The sequence below is a fragment of the Macrobrachium rosenbergii genome, chromosome 5, assembly GCF_040412425.1.
Source record: "Macrobrachium rosenbergii isolate ZJJX-2024 chromosome 5, ASM4041242v1, whole genome shotgun sequence".
Taxonomy (NCBI): Eukaryota; Metazoa; Arthropoda; class Malacostraca; order Decapoda; family Palaemonidae; genus Macrobrachium; species Macrobrachium rosenbergii.
In genome coordinates, this window is record NC_089745.1 from 62,078,113 (window position 1) to 62,096,472 (window position 18,360).

General features: G+C 37.9%; 1 long non-coding RNA gene across 2 annotated transcripts in view; it reads left to right on the top strand.

The window, feature by feature from the left end:
- The window catches only part of LOC136838853 (uncharacterized), a 334,467-nt gene that overhangs the window by 237,554 nt on the left and 78,553 nt on the right, over positions 1–18,360 (top strand). The window contains exon 5 of one of the 2 annotated variants that reach the window (XR_010853143.1): positions 9,974–13,094. The exons of the other annotated variant lie outside the window; for it this stretch is intronic. This is a non-coding gene — a long non-coding RNA (uncharacterized lncRNA). Of the gene's footprint in view, positions 1–9,973; positions 13,095–18,360 lie in introns of those variants that run through there. 2 annotated transcript variants of the gene reach the window in all.

Genomic DNA, 18,360 nt, shown 5'->3' on the forward strand with positions numbered 1-18,360 from the left:
CCAGTCATAGAAAGACCTAATGTTTTTGGCTGCTTCATGGCTGTTTTTTTCTGCTCTTTTCTTCTTCTATCCGACCTGAGCATATTATCTCTTTTTTTTTGTTCTGCAAAAAGTAGATAGTATAAGAAAAAGGGTGCTATTATGGTATGCATTCTACAGCCACATTCAGTATCTACATGAAATGAGATTGCAGTCTATATATTGATTTTAAATGAAAAAATGTTTATCTTTGCACCCTGTTTTGAAGCGCTTTGGGTTTGAGTATCGGCTAACAGCAACGAAAATTCTCCATACATGAATACCTAGGCTAACACACTGGCCAGCTTGAAAACTAATAGCTTATTACGCAGCGTGGCAGCTTACCACATATATTCACATATGACATTAAAGACTATTTTAAACTGAAGTTGTAGGTATGACATAACTTGCAGAAATGCGTATAAAATCTGGCAGACTAGCAAAATAGTGAAAATTCACAGGACAACTTACCGCCTCACTTATGGCTTGAGGCAAACACGTGAATGAATGGCTGCAGTATTGCCAGAAACTTTTGGCCAAAAGTAGCACACACTCCCAAATAGTAACAACATAGAACGTAGGAACAAAATACAGTCACCTGAATCATCAGATTATTATTACTTTTCCTTTACTGTATTTATTTATTATTTTTTTTTATTCATTTTTCCCCTTGGATTAGTGGAATCCACTCGCTTAGGTCGTCCTGTAGAGTGAGGAGAGAGTCTGTATATTATTTTGAATTTTGAGAAAAGGGCACTTACGGGGCGTGGGGGCAAACGGGTATGTGCTTGGGCACCCACAGCACCCCCCCCCCCTCTGCACGTGCCTGATGTGGATATGTTTACTTGGGTAACTGAAATAGGAAGTCAGATTGTTTCTATTCCGATGTAGATAAAAAACATAGTCTTTCACGTGCTGCTGACAAGCGGCAGAATTAAAATGAGGCGCTATGTATTGTTGTGAATGTTACCATAAAATCCATTATTATCATCATTGGTAGAAAGTCAACAGTGATGTAAGCGTGTGTGTGTATATATATATATATATATATATATATATATATATATATATATATATATATATATATATATATACATATACAATATACAAGAGCTTTCGAGAACTTGCTCGATTCTCATTATCAGTCTAACTAAATCATCAAAGTTACCAACAAAGTATAATGTTTTGAAAATTTATTTTTTTAGCTAGATCGATTAGAAGGGGAATCAGTAGTTTTCGCTATATAATATATATATATATATATATATATATATATATATATATATATATATATATATATATATATATATATATATATATATATATTTATTTATTTATATATATATTTACATTTGCATCATTGCGGATTTGCGTAGAAATGTTTATACTTTATTTGTTCAGAGACACACATATAAGTATCCCCGACAGTTTTTAAGATAGACTTTTCAATTTTGCTTCATTTTGTAGCTGATTACATATTCTATATGTAATATTTTTTTTGACGTTCATATACTGTACGTCATCGGTAAGCGAAATGGGCAAGGTATGAAGAAGAGAATGGGGATGCGTGAAAAAGGAAAGTATATAGGAAATAAAATTAAGAGGAATCAATAAACAGATGAATATTTGTGTACGTTAACAGCTTCACCTATATATATTTTTTAACTGAAGACACCAACTCCTTCAGTATCATTAGACGTAGCCAGATGAAACATTTGTACCCCTTTTGCTTTTCCGACAACAGTATTTCAAGATTGAACGTGACCAGCGAACGTGAAATTCACGTAACTTTCGTATTTCTTCCCCTCAATAGTGGCTGTTATTTGTATTGGGTGACTGGTCATTCGTCGGAGTGACTGTCATCGCATGTGTGTCTGTGATATGTTTACGTGAAGGGTATTTACAAGTAAATAAATGTAACTGACTGGCATACATAATATTCGTTTACACATTTTTGTGCTGTGCGAATGGCGCACTCATTTACTTAATCAGTGGATTATCAGTGTCGATGTGATATTGGGATCTTTGCATTTGCTTTGTAAATGATAACAGCCAAAGAACTACTGACTCATTTAATTTCTAAGTAAATTTTGTCCAGGGCCAATTTTCGCTTTAGGCTTGACTAGGAATATTTTCAAAGCAGATACACAATACTGTATATTCTGGCGGTATTGGGAAGCGCTCTTATCTGAGGATATTAACTGTTGAAATTTTAAAAAATGTTATTTGCTACAAATTTAGGGCAAAAATGAACTTATTGCTTGTATGATTTCATTGATAATAGGGTATGACAAAGGGAATTTTACTGTTAATAATTAGCTTGTTAATTACGTCGGCAGACTAAGTTAATAGCTAACGCTAATGTGCGGCATTTTTAATGGTCTTGTATATTTTCTACAGTGAAAAATTACCTGGTGCAGTATGATTATAAGTAACAAGCTAAGTGCATGGTTATCATTATGCTTGACCTTTGAAAGGAATTTTTCGAAAATGTATATTTCGTTTCTTCTGTGGTGCTTTCGGGCATAGTGTGAAAGCAAATCTACGGTTTCAAAAACCATCATTCTGCATGCATAAATGAGAACCAGTGGTGATGGCCTTACACTGAACGACGGCAAGTCCGAACCCTTTGGACAGTACGTACCGTCCTGAAGGTCGGACCAGTGCACATTCAATATGCATACCTGAGTAGGAAGCAAGGCTCAATGGTTTTGTCGATTTTATACACAAAAATATTTTCGTGCACAGACTTTAAATACGTCTATCTATTTATCTATCTATCTATATAAATTAGATGATATATTATATATATTATGTGTACATATAATGTGGGTGTGTATATATATACATATATCTATATATGTGTGTGTGTGTATATATATATATATATATATATATGTCGGTGTGTATGTATATATAGTGTATATATAAATTTGTCTCTACACGCCGTCTTTACCTGTTAGCGGTGGTTCCGGAAGATGCTACCCTTCCTTGTGTTTAACAGGTGTATTTAGGATGAGATTGCTGGACCCACGTTCCGCATAACGAATGTCCAAGGGGCAATTTTTCCGACGGCACCTTACATAATATATATATATATATATATATATATATATATATATATATATATATATATATATATATATATATATATATATATATATATATATGTTGTTTGTGTGTGCATATGCATTATGTAAGTAAAAGCACTTTTTGTTTATGCATCTTGCATTTATATCACAGTTTTGATAATTTTCTTTACAATCTTTCCCTTACACGTGGCTTGAAGAATCACTCCATTTATGTATTTCATGAATTCATTTTCATTGAATGAATAGCTAAACAGTTTTCTTCAAAAGCAATAGTGGTGATTTTATTTTATTATCGACCCTATCGGTGGCATGCAAGCAAACCAGAGTGGTTTAAAAAAGCGGAGGGGGATGGGGGAAAGTAGGAGGTGGCGTTTGGTGTCCGAAACCTTGGTACGTCTTATGTTATGAGTTTCTTTTTAATTGGTTTTCAGTGTCTTGTGCCTTTTAAAGGAAGATAAAGTCTCCCACAAGAAACTTTTATGATGCATTTGTAGTGCAGGAATAGACTTACGACGCTTTTATTGGGACAAAAAATACGCTTACGATTTTCCTTCATGTTCCCGTGCTCTCTCTCTCTCTCTTTCAGCATACTTCTGCATACAGTTTCCCTCCTGCTCTCTCTCTCTCTCTCTCTCTCTCTCTCTCTCTCTCTCTCTCTCTCTCTCTCTCTCTCTCTCTACACACACGCACAAATAAATAAATATATATATATATATATATATATATATATATATATATATATATATATATATATATATATATATTATATATATATAATATATATATATAAATATATAATATATGTATTTATGCATTATTGTTACACCAAAGACGTAAAGAGCAGTCGCACAATGACACGAGTGGAGGGCCGTTTTCCATGTTGAATATCATGTCGAGCTCGTACTTAACGTCCCTGCCGTAATTGAGAGTTAGTTTTGGGTGTGTCCTGAAAGGTTAGTTGAGAGGGAGAATTTCTCTCTCCTATAAAACAGCTTGTTCTTAAAGGCAATAAATTGCTTCCTGCAGCTTGTTACCTTAATTGCTACCAGGTGTTTTTCGATGCTGTTCACTCATCTGATTAACCGATCTGGAATTGATTTTGAGCGTAGAGGCACCGTTAAGAGGACTGTTCGTGGTAGATGGGCTGATTGAAGTACCTGGCGAAGAGTTATTTTAATTTGGAGATGGAATCGTACCTGGGTCCATTTCTTCATAACTTGTTTGAGTGTGTGTGTATGTGCGTATGTGTGTGTGTATGTGTATTTTTGAATATGAGGATACTCGGATTCTTTTGACGATCCAGGGGTCTGATGTTGTAAAACTGTAATTCGGTGATCATGATCAATTGCATCTCTCAAAGCTGTAATGAATATGGAATTAGTCATGGAATTTGCCATATTTACTTTCTTGCTGTAGGTATTATGTTACGGTTGTTATAATTATGTATTGGTAGACGTGACGTTATTGGTGTTTTTTGATATTTTGAGCCTGCACATAAATTGTTTGAGGGGAACTTGTGATAGTTTTAGGTTTTAGTTTTCTGTCCGTCCGCATGTTTTCTGTCCGCCCTCAGATCTTAAAAACTACTGAGGCTAGAGGGCTGTAAATTGGTATGTTGATCATCCACCCTCCGATCCTGAAATATACCAAATTGCAGCCCTCTAGCCTCAGTAGTTTTTATTTGATTTAAGGTTAAAGTTAGCCATGGTCGTGCGTCTGGCACCGCTATTGGTGGCAACAACACAGGCCACCACCGGGCCGTGGCTGAAAGTTTCGTGGGCCGCGGCTGATATTTTCATGGGCCGTGGCTGAGAGTTTCATGCAGCATTATACGCTGTACAGAAAACTCGATTGCGCCGAAGAAACTTCGGCGCATATTTTACTTGTTTGTAATAGTTTTAGATGGAGTTTTCAGAATAAGAAATGAGAGAAGCCTCCTGAATTTGTTGAGCCGAATAATGACTTTTTTCACAAGTTCATGATCAGTTTACTCGGTTTAAAAAGGAACCCAAAATAGTAAATTTGGAACCATCTTTTAATAAAACTAGAGCTGTTGAATGTTTTAGTGCACTGAATAGATACCAGTATTGGTTTTTATCTGCGTTAGTTTATAAGTATGTTTAGCTAATATGAATATTCGTTTAGCTACTTCATTTCAGGTGTATGATATGAGTATTTTCAGTGTTGGCGAGTATGTTATGGGCGTGTATGGATATTGATGAGGTGATAGTAAATGAATCTGTCTTTCCATAAAATGGCAAAAGAGTAGCTCCCAACTTTAAACATCGCACAGATTAATGATTAGGGGATGCAATAGATGTTGAAAATGGTTCCTAGTGTACGAGTATGCACTGTCTACGGAGACTGCCTATGAAGACAATAGTATTGTGATATCTTGAAGTTGCAGGGTTCCACTAACTACTATCTCCAGCGATTTTGTTTCTGGTCGAAGTATAGTATGAGATAAGATTATTATCCGGAGATTTTTTCCTCGCGAGAATTAACGATGATAAAGCCGACATTAAGATAAACAGATAGTAAAGAAGGATTCCTCTGTATGTGGGCATTACATGACTCCAGTCGCTATTGTTCACTCTTCCATCATGCACATGCCGTTGATGGTCATTATTAGTGAGATAATTACCCTCCCCTGGGCCGTGACTGGCTTGCGTTGCATTTTTCATCTGCAATATAATGACAGAGATTCTCTTTCTGGCGATGAAGCTGTTTCTTTCTCCTTTAATCTCCCGAAATGGCGTTGCATTTTGAAGCCGTTCGATTACTAACTGTACGTCATCTCTCTCCTTAGCGATGCCAATTAGATAGGAAAGATATGCACGCCCGACTCTCTCTCTCTCTCTCTCTCTCTCTCTCTCTCTCTCTCTCTCTCACAGTTCCTCGTTGGATGAGTCGGTAGAGTTGCCGGCTAGCACTCTGCTAGGCACGAGTTCGAGTCTCCGGCCAGCCAATGAAGAATTAAAGGAATTTATTTCTGGTGATAGAAATTCATTTCTCGGTATAATGTGGTTCGGGTTCCACAATAAGCTGTAGGTCCCGTTGCTAGGTAACCAATTGGTTCTTAGCCACGTAAAATAAGTCTAATCCTTCGGGCCAGCCCTAGGAGAGCTGTTAATCAGCTCAGTGGCTGGTTAAACTAAGGTACTTAACTTATCTCTCTCTCTCTCTCTCTCTCTCTCTCTCTCTCTCTCTCTCTCTCTCTCGTCATTCTCACTTATTTCAGAATCGCTCGCTCTTTCTCTTTCGCGTTGTTTTTCCCTCTTGTGATATCCCGCTTGCGATAACCGCTCAAGCGAAAAGATATAAAGCCCAGATAAGGGCCTCTGGCATCGCTTCCCCCAACAAGTATCGCTTATCGCTGCCCATTGGAGCGAAGCAGCGGAGGTGACGATAGAGACGCCTAGGTGCCAACTAGACACCGGGAGGGCTTGCGTCTTTGTCCCTCCCCCACGTAGGCATTAACGTACTCCGAAGGGTATTCTGATGGCCCAAGGGGAGTGGCTGGAAAAAAAAATCCTCCATGATGGAGCCTGACCTTTAGATTAGCTCATTTCGGGGAGTTAATATTTTTTTCCCTTGTAAGATAGCAATCGAAAGTTGCTGTACATAAGAAAAAATAGATGTTGTTGACCCTGGATATGCTTTGCTTTTCTTACGGTAAAGGAGAGGAAGGATATAAAGGTGGTTTGTTTGTGAGGTATTTGCGATCGGGGAAGGAATGCGCGGCGATTTTGTGTAATTCTCGTAATGCCCAGGCAGGAATGTCCAGGATCGATTTCAGAAATTCTCTCTCTCTCTCTCTCAGTTTAAAAGGTGATGCTTTTCCTACCTTTGTTGCAGCTTTTAATAAACGTTTGTGTCAACTCTTCTTTATTAAGTGTCGTATTATTATAATCGTGATTGACTTGTGGTTCTTGGAAAAGCAAAAGAAAAAGCATCATGAAAAAATTCTCGACTTTTATCTGGCTTAGCTGAGCTCATCAGATAATGAATGCGAGTTTTATGCTTCAGTAATACTTCACCTCATTGATGGTGGGTAGGGCCTTGATTGATGGGCTGATTGACTGACGAACCAGAACGTTAATTTGAAAGAGTGTCATGCAATGCCTTTGCCTTATTATTTTCTCTCATCCTTCCCTGTATTAAGGGTGAGATAACTTTCTAATTCATCCCTTCGATCCTATGAAGAATATTCCATAGTCATTCATTCTTTTATCACTAAATCAAGGAGAGACCTAATTTTGTGACGACAAAAACGTTAATAGTCGTAATATTTGAAGATATTGAATCATACAATCAAGCGATAGAAATTCAAGGAGACTTACGCAAGTATTCAGCTATCTATTTGCTTGCAACTTAGGTGCAATTTATTCTGGTATGTTTTAATGGAAAAGCAATTTGATAAAAAGTTGTTCTGGCCAGAAAATATAGTAAAAAGATTATCGGAGCCTTTTAAGGAGACTGCTTGCCTTCCTGCATGCCTGTCTGCTTTCAGTTCACCCCAGGTCTCACTCAAGGTCCTCCTGGCCTTCCTCCGCACTTTAGTGTATCCAGGGCAGGGCCATCTCCTTTTCTTCCTTCCACCGCCTTCTTAGTCATCTCCCATCCGCGTCACCAGCGTCCTCTTAAATGTTGTTTTAAGGCGTCTTCTCTTTCATTTTTACCCGCCGGCATAATCCCTTTCAAAGCACTTTGACGACCTGTTATCCATCTTTCAGAAATCATCCATTCGTGATGGATGCCTATCCCGACGTCTACCCCTTAAAAGAAAAAAAAAAAATCCCCATCAGTCCTGGTATCGCATTTCAGTCCTTCCTGTTGCAATCGTGCTCCTACGATGTTTGATCCAGGGAACGGCCGCATCTTCAATCAGAACCGCCCCCATCCCAGGGGCGGTTGGAGGCGGAGTAGAGGGTTGGACTTGTTTCCTCACCTTCGACCGTCTTAAAAGCCAATCATCTCCCCATGATCTGCATTTCCCTGATTAAAGCTGCTGCATCGGCGGAACTCTCTTCCAGAGGGGAGAAAGGCGGTAGTCGAGGGGTGGAGGTGGATGGCGCCCCATGCAGTCCATAAGGCGTGAGGTGTTTGATTGGAAAAAAGGTGCTTCATTGCTCGTCATAATGAATTCTTTTGATTCGGGTATATGGACATGAATAGGATTTGTACGTACACGGTTTCAGGGCACGCCAGTCATTACAATGTTCCATAAGTTTGCTTTATGAGCCTTATTGGTTTTCTGAAGCAACTTCACCTTGGTATTCATTGCAAGCCTTCATGGTAAAGAAAAAACCTTTGAAAGGAAATCAAGTTCGCCGCAAAACATTATGAAGGCAGAAAAAACTGAAGAAAATTAAGAATAGGAAGAAGTAGAGGAGGGAGAAAAGAAAGAAGAATAGAGCTGAGCGATCGTGAACCCATAACTGTAATGGCAAGTGACCTTTTCGTAGCTGCCCCTCGCAGCCGCTTGGTAAAGGCAGGATCGTGTGATCTTTGGGCGGGTTGACCTTTCTCGGGGCCTGCTCTTGAGCTCCACATAACCTACATCGGAGAGAGAGAGAGAGAGAGAGAGAGAGAGAGAGAGAGAGAGAGAGAGAGAGAGAGAGAGAAACACAAATAGGAATGATAAAAAAGCAAAACTTTGCCAACTGTTGCATTTGTACTTTTACTTGATCTACAGGAAATTCTTTTTCTAACGCTGTAAGGAAGTCACACGCACGCACAGATGCCGCTGTAATAAGTGGCGAAGAGAGAGAGAGAGAGAGAGAGAGAGAGAGAGAGAGAGAGAGAGAGAGAGAGAGAGAGAGAGAGAGAGGTAAGGTGAGGATGCCCCTGGAGTAAATGGGGAAGAGAGAGAGAGGGAGAGAGATGAGGATGTCCCTGGGTTGTGCGATGATGGGTTGTTTCCAACCGCGTTTAATCAAATTTGAACACTTACCCCTAAGGTGTTAGAGGTGACAGCAGAGGTGTTTCGTATACTGTTAGAGAGAGAGAGAGAGAGAGAGAGAGAGAGAGAGAGAGAGAGAGAGAGAGAGAGAGAGAGAGAGAGAGGAGGGGGTAACTTGATTAAGATAGGGAGAGAGAAATAGAAAAATGAAAAAGGGAGAGGGAGAGGGAGAGGTAGAAGATACGAAGAGATAGAGAAGGAGGCAGAGAGAAGGAGGAAGGCTGTGTGCAAGAAGAGTGCCAAACTGTAAAGCATGGAGGTAGGAAGCAAATGACCCTCTCCCTTTCAAGCCCTCTCGGGAAAGCGGGCCATGTCAAGTAGGGTCAGACGAAGGTTACCTTGGGAAGGAAGTCTTTGGGGTCAAATGGTATAATTGAGATCATCTTGATGCGACTGGAAATGTAAAAAAATAATAGTGCTGTATCATTTTTGTGAAAAAGAGAAAATTTTATTGCCATATCATGTGTTCCCATAGGCTGTCAGTGCTTATTGTGATTAATCAGGAGATACATTCCTTGTACTATTTCCCATTTGCTTGCTCTTAGAAACATATTTGAGTTTTTATCATTGGAATTTGGGCCAGCTTTTGCACTATTAATAATTATCCTATGATATTTAAGGTATCAAGAGTCCGCTCTTTCAGATATTTTAGATATTAAGAGTCCGCCCTTGCTTCACTGCTTTCGGACCTTCTTGTGACCAGTTACCTCTTGTAACAGGCTGTTAAGGTTTGTTGCAGTATTAAAAATTTTCTTTCCAGGTAAGGTCGTGAGCTTGACGCACAGCTCTCCTCTTTATACGGTCCTTAGACGTTTATGAGGGTAACTGCAATTCCTGTTCCACGCACAATACATAACCTTCCAATGCCTTCATGGTTGTTTCTTTCTTTGTTTCTCAGGTGAGACTCGAACTGTCATCGTTCTGTAGAGGAGGCCACCAATATGCTGCCGACCAAGCCACGGGAGGCCTTGCAGAGCTCAACAATTTTTTTTTTTTGCCCTTTATTTTGTTATTTTATTTAAATGAATGTCACGAAAAGTACTGTTTGCAAAGTCCGGCTGTTTTTGAATCGTTACGCTTTCAGTAATTTCTGAAGGTAATTTGTTGCAATCTTCGGTTTGTTAGTCACTCCAACTCTGAGAGATTTATATGCAAGTAGAACTGTAACCTTGATGGTATTGTAATATGCTTAATGTTGTTGACCTATCTTACATTATCTCTGAAAATGCACGTCTTACTACTGCTGTTGGCCCAGTTGTCTGGCCTGTAATATGATTACCGTTCATTCAGTTTTTAACACCAGTGATTCAAGGCTCTTCAAGTTTTATTGTTGACAAATTCTGGATACCCTTTGGGTTAACTTGAGGAGACTTCTTGTGTAACTGGGCGCTGCTCTATTCCCTCACAAAGCCAGAAAAAACTACCATCAAGGTTTTGGGGGTTGCTTGCTCATGTAAACCACCCTTCATAAGGGCACCATCCCCTCGTATGAGAGGAGGTATAAACGTGTTGTTGAGGTTGTCATGTAAAATACCAAGCGTCATTGAAACTTGTAACAAACTTTATGGTGTGATGAAAATGGCACTGGGTTAACAGAGGCCAGAAAGCGTAATTAAGTAAATAAATTAATTTCGAAGTTTACAACCCAAAGTAAGGGTTTCGGGTCACTGGCAGTGGGTCACAAGAGACCAGAGAGCCATGAATATTCTGTAGTAGTAGTAGTACCACTACAAGTAATAGTAGTAGTAGTAGTGGCAGTAGTAGCGTAAGTGTTGTGTGAATAGCGAACGCTATCAAGTTTGAGACGTATATAGTAGGCTACTTGAATTTGGAGAAACTAAAAGATGAAAATAATGCAAGCAGTGGAATAGAAAGCCAGGGCTCAAGGCCCCTTGCATCTTTGTCCTGATAAAGCTCTCCAACAAAGCAACGTGCCCTTGTGTATGTGATGTCAAAAGGCGCGACCTCTTCATTTTATTAGGTGCAATGGTCTGGGCTTGTTTTTTGGAACGCTAACTACATCTTTTTTTCCTTTGACTGTGACTTGACTTTATTCTGTTTTTATTTCAGTATCATCCAGGTTCTCTCTTTCTTTCTTCACTCTTTCTTCTTAACAGTCTGTATTGATATTCATTGTTGAGAAAAGTCTTCATTAGTGTAGAGTATTTGAACAGGAATCCCAGCTGGAAGTCAAAAGGGCAGCACAGTTGCCTAGTTCTTTCCCGCCTGCTCCGTTGATAGCCTTTTGCGACGCAGGTAAAGGTAAATGTTTAAACTGTGGTGCAAATAATCTTGTTAATGTTCAAAATACTGCACAGGTCACTTTTAGCCTTAAATGCGGTTTTGATGTTTTTATAATATTCACGAAGAAGTAATGGTAGGTGATGTATTTTAATTAGAGGTTTTAATGACATTAAAAAGAGCTGCTGTTCTTTTTGAAATTTGCTTTTTTATTCATAGATTTGGTTCGAAATACGTAAACTGAATTTAATATCGGTGAGATGAGGGAAGGCGCTAGATTTCTAAACGTTAAAGACCACTCACTTTTAGATAAGTGTTGACATTGTTTTTAAACTGTATATTATGTCTTTCTGTTTCATTCATTATGCGGAAATATGTCCTGATACAGTGTCAAATCTTTTTTGTACCTTTGATTGTTTAGTGTTTGTCAGTGATGTATCCTGCCTGAGGTTTACATCCTTTTCAAGACTCGTTGGAATTAAGATTCCAAACCGTATGTAGTGAAATACGAAACTCATTTATCATTAAGATTTTTCCATTTGCTTTGCATCCATGGGTTATATATGAGGGATAAAAGAAAAAAAATATTCGAATGCACTGTATCTTGTCGCTTTACATTGTATGGTTCCTGGACATCAATTCACATTTTACTTTGAAATGTAACTCCTTAAGTTGTGATAACAAAGGAATGAACTGCCGTTATTGGGAGAGGATAGTTTGAGTAGTAAATGAGAAGATGGTCACTCCCTTATGAAACTAAACTCATTTTATCAGGATCCATGGGACGGATGCAAAGCAGATCTAATCACGTGGCTATGTATTTTTATATATATACACACATATAAAAAATATATATGTATATAATATGCAATTTATATGTATCTGTATATATATTTTGTGTGTATTATACAAGTAACCTTAGTGAATGTTTTCTTAAATACTGCTTCATCACTGTTCTGTTGCGATGAAGGAACAACGTCCAAGCGTCAAGCACATTATACCTGCCGAGTAATTACAACCACTTTTTATCCTTTTAGTTTTCTGTGACAGAAAACTATTGTGCCGGCTTTGGCTGTCCGTCCGCCCTCAGATCTTACAAACTTAGGCTCGAGCGCTGCAAATTGGTATGTTGATCATCCACCCTCCATTCATTAAAGATACCAAATTGCAGCCCTCTACCCTCAGTACTTTGGATTTTATTTAAGGTTAAAGTTAGCTATAATCATGCATCTGGCAACTGTATAGAACAGGCCACCACCGTCCCGAGGTTAAAATTTTATGGGTCGCGGCTCATACGGCATTATACCGGGACACCGAAAGATGGATCTATTTTCGGTGGCCTTGATTATACGCTGTACAGAAAACTCGATTGCGCCGAAGAAACTTCAGCGCATTTTTACTTGTTTATTTGGTGATATTGTTTCCATACTATATACAGGCCTAGGATTTTTTATTTTTTTTTTTAGGTTTTAATGATCGTCTTTCAAGCCACGGGTCGTTCACTTTCCTTAAGGATAAGCCGCACTCCTCAGTTTTCTTCCTTCATGGCGTCTGTATAGAGAAATCAATAAAGGTCATTTTCCTTTACTTGCCATTTTTTCGTCATTTTTTTGTCAGTCCATTGCGTTGTATGTCACATAAATAAAAGAAAATCCGACTTTAATTGTCTCCACACATAGCTCTGTGATAAATAATAAGTATTAAGAACAGTGTAAGAGACATCTGCAGCCGAGTAAAACATGTATATTCTTACGATTTTGATTTTATTAGAAGTAAGTAACAACAGATATCATGGAATAAGCGTCAGTCATGAATGGCCATAACTAAAAGTTGTCGTTATTGATTCACCAACATGATGCCGATGACCATAATCGTTGGACGCCAGTTTGCTGAAACTAATCAAAGAAATATCTCAGCATCAAATTATTTCCTTTAAAAGTGTTGGCTTCTGTCAAAACAAAACGTTGGTAACTATGTTTCTCTCTTCATTGTTGAATCGAGGATGAAGTCTTCGTACCAAAAACTTCCAGGACATCTCCAGGAACTCGCATACATCCCCCAGATGCTTCTTGCCATACACGTCTGTCTTTTAGGTATTCTTATGTCTTGCTTGCCAAGACTTTTGACTTACAGATGGCCTACATTTTTTACATCTCTTTCTCTTCCTTTTTGGACCATACCATTGTGTCTCTTCTTTACAGAAAACTGATCCAACTCTTGTACTTGTTGCTATAAGCTATATTTTTTTTTCTATCTCAGTGTTCTTGTATTCTAATATTTTTCGCCCTTTCAGCCCTCCTTGCTGTACATAAACCATATTGAAAATTCATTCATGGCGGCTTCCATTCTTTTTTCTTTCATTTATTCAACAACCACACTTGGCGTTCATGAAGAAATGTGGGCTCTGCGACCTTTTGTTGAGCGACATTCTGGATTCAGGAATTTATCTCGTCTCTTTCTACTATGCTGTTATATTTTTCTTCTTAATATGTATGTTAGACTTCTACGTCCATTTTCCCAACATCTACACTAACTGTAATTTATTACTCCATATGCATTCATTACCTTACATGTGATGACTTTGTGTCATTTTTAGTCTTCTGTACAAGAAAACTATTGAGGGGCTATTTGTCTGTCCGTCCGCACTTTTTCTCTTCGCCCTTAGATCTTAAAAACGACTGAGGCTAGAGGGCTGCAAATTGGTATGTTGATTTTCCACCCTCCAATCATCAAACACCAATTTGCAGCCCTATAGGCTCAGTAGATTTTATTTGATTTAAGGTTAAAGTTAGCCGTGAAGCCATGATCGTGCGTCTAACACCGCTTTAGGTGGCAACAACACGTGCCACCACTGGGCCGTCTCTGAAAGTTTCGTGGGCCGCGGGTGAGAGTTTCATGGGCCGTGGCTGAGAGTTTCATACAGTGGTATACGCTGTACAGAAAACTCGATTGCGCCGAAGAAACTGTGGTGCAATTTTTACTTGTTTCTCTTACATACTCTTTTACTAAACAGTAGCTTTTCTCCACCAACGCCAATAAACACAACTTCAATTTTTTCTTATTTCGCTTAAAATCTTTGTGCTATCAGATTAACTTGCAATTATAACTTTGCCTCATTCTGTATCCTTAAATTCTCACGTAACAGCTGAGGAGACATAACATATCCTTTTGTCTGCACATTGTAATGCAAAATGCGCTCGTGTTATAAAAACTTCTAATTATCCATTATTAATTGCGATCTACATCATGACTTCTGAACTCAGGACAATCCATCTCTGTCAAGTTGGTCATAAGCTTTTTCTTTGTAGGCCACGTACAATTTTTTTTCAATTTACTCTCAAACATCTTGCACACCAGGTACTTTTTTATATTCAACTTTTTGTCCCCAGTCTCACACTCCCAATCAAAACTCATCAGTGCACCTTCCGAGTTATGTTATTGAAGAATATATAACACCTTAGTTCTTTCTTTCCTCTCTGTTCTTCCCTTACGCATGGCCAGCTGTGGATGTTACCAAAACGTTGAGAATCCACATCATGACACCTTTCTGCTGCTATGTACGTGTTATTATGTTACTGTTACTACTAACCTCAGACGCGTGTTCCTTTAGGAGAGGGCACCACTCCTTTTCTTTTGTCTATTTTTTATATAAATGTAAATGTGATTTATATATATATGTTTAGCTCAAACTGTACTTACTTCGATGTTAAAGCTCAGTACTTATGACAGGGGTTGTTCCACTTTGTGACTCAACCCTTTTGGGCGTCCTCTATATGTATCTTTTACTGATGCTACGCCTCTCACAGGATGGGAGGGGGTGTCCAATAAACTAGTCTCTCACGAGGCCAAATTCAGACATTCAAAATTCACTCTCCCTGGCCCACCACTCAGCTCACTCGTTATATCCCTCTTTCTGAGTGGGAGTTCCATCAATTCCTGTTGGTTACTGCCTTTATGCTCTTTACTTTCTATTATTTACATAACATCTCATCACATATTTAGATAACTATACTCAGAACTGTGTGTGTACCCTTTCAGCCCGATGTATCATTTGTTTGCACATTTAACAGCCCTTCAAAATACTCCAGTCGAAAGGATATTTTATTCTCTTTCGGAATCATCTTTCGATTTGCATCTTCAATTCTAAAACCCAATTACTCTTTAAGCTTTCCCTCCGTATTTACTTCTATTGAAACAGCATCATTTTGTCTTTATATTCCAGCTCACTTTCACCTGAAACATTTCGTCGTTTCTTGTCTTTTTCTCTCTCGCTTTCTCCTTGACTTCGTTACTCTTCCTCTTGTCTACTCCGTGCGGTATTCCATTATACCTTGAAACTGTAATTCAAACAATCGTTATTCAGTAAACCCCTTTACTATCTGATAATTCAGTTGTTTTACCGTAATGATAATGATAGTAACGGAATTATTAGAAAAGTATTGTTTTTTATGGAATAATAAATTTATAATTAAGACCTGAAGATCATGAATAATTTTAGCGAAAGTAGACAGCCTTCGGTTTTCCACAATCCATCATCTCGGTACATTTGTTTTCCGAAATTCGACCCAAGAAAATGGGGGGTCAGATAGAATCTGGCCTTTAGAGATGTTGAATCTGGAAAAGGTCTTGTTACCACTCCTGTAACAGCGAATGCACCTTCCTTAGTTGGAAAAAAAGGTAATTTTTGGGCAGATTTCTTTCCATTCTTTCTTTTCTTGCTTGTTGAAATATTTGTTGTTCTTCAAGTGGTAAGAAGATGGATGAATATTTTTCCATCAGTGGTGCGGTTTTAAAAGTAACGTTTTGAGCACAGCAAACGGGGTACCTTAAAGTTCTTATGGTTTGTTGTGTCTGGTAATATATATGAAATGTGCAGTAATGACAGAGACAAGTAAGAAGTGAAAATCGTGAGCTATGTCGTAACGGATGTTGCATTATATTTCTCTCCATTAAAGCCGCCTTACAGGAAGCCCCGACTGTTCAGCGTTCTTGCTCCCATGAGCTACCTGCATTTTATTTCTTTTCCATTTTATTTCGACCTTTCTTGCATGAATAATCAGTTCGTGGAGAGGGATGTTCCAGCAGCCAACATGTAATTTGCTTGTGTCTAGTATTTCAGTTAAGAGTCATGACAAAAGATGGGGGTCTTGCCAGCCCTTCCTCGCTCTCGCAGTCGGTGTTGAGAGTGAGGCGAAGCTTTTCCATCATTAGAGGGAGCTCGTCTATGTGGTTGTAAACTCATGTTTGATTGTTATTATTCTTGAGTTATAGCTTCTGCAGATGTGTTCTTAGATGTAATGCCTTCTGTGAAAAACAATAAATGTCATTGGTGTGGATCACATTCACTGATCCCGGATTACCTGTCAGTTTATCTTTGTTCAGGTCGTGGTTGTTCTCACCGTTCTGTTTAACTTATATTTTTTCCTTCGAACCTAAATGGTAATTGTTCTTTTGCCAAGTTGAATTGTGAATTGTGACTCACGTATGACTCGCATCCATATCACGAACTCTGTCTACATTGACGAGCGCGCTCACACGCACACTCATACACATATCTGTCTGTCAGTCTTGATATATATATATACTTATATATTATATATATACATACGTATATATATATACATACATATATACATACATACATATATTTATATATATATTTATACACACACATGTTTGTATGTATGTATGTATGTATTGTGGCATTCTCGCCCTTCTGCTTTCAAGTATTATTTAGGAAGGGAAAGTCTTTTAACGACTCAAACATATAAGAGTTTACTCTGTCTTACCAAGTCACTGAATAGGAAATTAAGGTGGATCATCAACTAGAAAATAATCGTTTCGTTCATATGTGCTAGTTTTTCAGTTTTTGTGTGTGTATATATATATATATATATATATATATATATATATATATATATATATATATAATATATATATAGATATATATATATATATATATATATATATATATATATATATATATATACATACAGTATATGTATATGTATGTATGCATGTATGAATATATGTATTCGTAAGGCATTTAAACCTTTACAAGTTGAAGGTATGTTAATATCTATCTCTGTATGTCTGTCATAGTTCTATTTTACAAACTTTAAATTGTCAGCTTGCATGCAGAATTGAGTTATTCACTGTGGGTCCTATTAGCCTGACCCATTCCAAACAAAGTAAAAATTTTATGGATATTCAGAATGCTTCAATGTTCGAGCTGAATGAGTGAAATGTTTTTTTGTCGGAATTTGCAGTATGTTTTCAGTTCAACTGATAATGCAAACATAATGCAAATTCCGACAAAAAAGCATTTCATTCCACGTGATGCAGACCACCAGTTATTCTTTCCTTAAAACAATAATGCTACCCTGTTACTTTACTTAACAGCCTAATTATATACAATTTAACTCAGTCAATGAAGATATCACATCTTATTTCGAATACTTCAAGTTACTACCCAGTCAGTGTCATTGAAAGCTATGGAAAATTTATATTTAATCTAGAAACAATGCAGCGGCATTTACTAAAAACGAGTAAATATAGTAATTCACCTCAGGTATATACGGATACAACCATATATTCAGCCAATAATACAGTCGCACTTGAAATAAAGTCATTCTTACGCAAAGCCATGAATGTAGCAGCTTTTCACCACCAAAAATATTTTATCTGAAAACTATGAGTAGTGGATGTTAAGAATAATAGCAACTTAATCCAAAATATAAACCCACTCACAAACAAGTATAAATTTCTTTACTTGACGTGAAGTCACCGTCAAAAGATAAATACGGAATTTTAATAGCCTTCACACCTAAAACAAAACATCCTCAACAAACAACGACTGAATCATAATTGCAGTAGCAACACATATCATTCGGCTCGAACACTGAAGCATTCTGAGCATCCATAAAATTTGTACTTTGCTTGGAATGGGTCAAGCTAATAGGACCCACTGTGAACAACTCAATTCTGCATGCAAGCTGACAGTTCAAAGTTCCATTATTAGAGTGAAGTTAAGTTTGCGGTTGC